We start from the raw sequence: 2,891 nt of genomic DNA on the forward strand, positions 1-2,891 counted from the left end.
ACATACACACACACACACACACACACACACGCACACACACACACGTATACGAAAGGATTCCACATAATTTCCGCCTGTCAAGTTCGCTGATAAGGCATTGGTCAGACTTGGGTTATAGTAGAAGACATTTAACCAAAATGTCGTGATGTGAGGCTGAACCCAAAACCACATGGCTGCAAAGTGAACTGCTTAACACTGCCATCAGTATTGTTCAGGAGAAAGTGCATCGGTGATCGAAGTCCTATTTTACAATTTTCTGTAACCACTGGAATTAATCATTACTGTCCGTTACAAATGGCTCCTTTCTAAGTAGTAATTACTTTGGCTTATAGAGTTTTGTTGCATTATTCGTAATATTACTCCTCAGGGAGTCCGCATTAGATTTCCTGGGGTCTACGCAAGTAATGTATTTGTTTTGGCTGTCAGCCTAGTTGCATTTAACTGTAAATCTAAGGTGAATAAATTATGATAAATGTGTAACATAGGGTTCTTCCAGAGAAGCACAACAGAGATAACTTGAAAAGAGGCAGCTGCATCGGTAGAAACTGTACAGGCTTAAGACATAGCTTGCCATTTCAGAGGGGCGGAAGTTGTTTAGGTACAAGAGATAGAATAGCTAATCTCCAATGCTTGGAGAGTAATGCCGTGGAATTATTCGCCAATTAGTCAACGGTGTTTCTTTTAGGACAGGGTCTCTAGAATAGAGATGCTAATCTTATCTGCTAAGGAGGGTCACCACAAATATCATAAGGCATAATATCCATTGTTCTAATGATTCTGTCGAAATTAAATTCCTATCAATAAACCCTTAGGATATCCGAGTTCTGCCGTTTCAAATAATACTCATCTCTACCGAGAAAATTTAAAACTGTTTGGAACACTATCGAATATAAATGAACTCTATTGGTTACATCAGAAATCACGTCTCCTAACAGCTTTATGAATTATTTTAATTTACCAGTTTTATTAAATTATTTTTTGCTAATACAGATAACAACTAGTATCCACTCTCCATTTTATGAGCTCATTCTGAATTACATTGCTACATTCCCTGTGGTGTCCAAACCCTATAATACATTCATATATAATTTATGTATATATGTATGAATGTGTGTGTGTTTGTGTGTGTGTTTGCGTGTGTGAGTGTGTGTGTGTGTATGTTTGTGAGTGTGTGTATGCATATAATTATTTCATAAAAGAAAATCGATAATTTCATATCAGGTTAATAATTAGCTTAAATCTAAAAGATGAAAAGCTTACATTATATTTATGAATTGGTAAATTTAGACATAAATAAATTTAAAACACTTACTAATAGAGACATTTTTGCATTACAGTAGAGTCATTTTGACCATTTAAACAGACACAAAGATTTATACAAACCTCATACTCGCATATTTCTGATACTATGTGGTATTATTAAATAACGATGTTTCATTCAACATTTACGACTTCGACAGTAATAATTGATTCCCTGGTATTGTGCACGGGTGTAAGTATGTAGTTTAAAACTTTATATATAGTTTGGGAAAATTATGTAATGATAAAACTATTTAGTTATTAGCTTAAGTGAATATATACGCGATAAATACGATGCAGTGAAATAGTTGTAGCCACAATATACGTTCACAGACGGTAGTGGATTGGCTTGGTCGGACAGAAAATGTTCAAGTATTTAGATACAGTCTCATTGCTCTTTTACTCTTTTTGCTTGTTTCAGTCATTTGACTGCGGCCATGCTGGAGCACCGCCTTTAGTCGAGCAAATTGACCCCGGGACTTATTCTTTGTAAGCCTAGTACTTATTCTATCGGTCCCCTTTGCCGAACCTCTAAGTTACGGGGACGTAAGCACACCAGCATACGTTGTCAAGCGATGTTGGGGGGGGGGACAAACACAGACACAGAAACATATACACACTCATACATACATACATATATATATATATATATATATATATATATATATATATATATATATATACATATATACGACGGGCTTCTTTCAGTTTCCGTCTACCAAATCCACTCACAAGGCTTTGGTCGGCCCGACGCTATAGTAGAAGACACTTGCCCAAGGTGCCACGCAGTGGGACTGACCTGGGACCATGTGGTTGGTAAGCAAGCTACTTACCACACAACCACTCCTACATTCTGATTTCAAATTTGGCAGACGTCAACTTTCTCTTTCATCCTCTTTCGGCAGATATATAGTATATCAGTCAAGTATTGTGACGTATACAAGCGTTTGTTTCCCCTCTCTTAAAATTTTTGCTTTCTGAGTTTTTAGATGAAATGTCAGTCAAATACTATGATCAATATAATCGTTTGTTTCCCCTATCTTAAAATGTTAAGTCACTTTGGGTTGATAGAGGATCAGTCTCCTACTGTAATCAATATAATCATTTCTTTCTCCCCTGTTAAAATTTTATATCTTGAACCTATTGTCTAAACAATACATGACCGAAGATGAATTTACGAAACATTAAATAACAAATAATAATAATGATGGTCTCAAATATTCTGACAGGGCCAGTAATTTTGAGAGGGGTGTGATTAACAATTACATTGACACTGGTACATGATTTTATCGGTCTTTAAGGATGAAAGGCAAAGTTACCTCAGACTGTCTTACTAATGATGTCTTACTAATTATCTATCTCTCTATTTATCTATACATACATACGTGCACACACACACGCACACGCACGCACACGCACACACACACACACACACACACACACACACGCACACACATACACACACTGACATACTTATTTCTTCAAATATTCGTTTTCTAATCATTTTTATATTTTCAACTTACTACTCTGGTCTTCCGGATTCGCCATATATTTCTAATTGCATCAACGCCGAGTAAACTTGGGATTCGAAC

The sequence above is a fragment of the Octopus bimaculoides genome, chromosome 9 (genome assembly GCF_001194135.2).
Source record: "Octopus bimaculoides isolate UCB-OBI-ISO-001 chromosome 9, ASM119413v2, whole genome shotgun sequence".
Classification (NCBI taxonomy): Eukaryota; Metazoa; Mollusca; class Cephalopoda; order Octopoda; family Octopodidae; genus Octopus; species Octopus bimaculoides.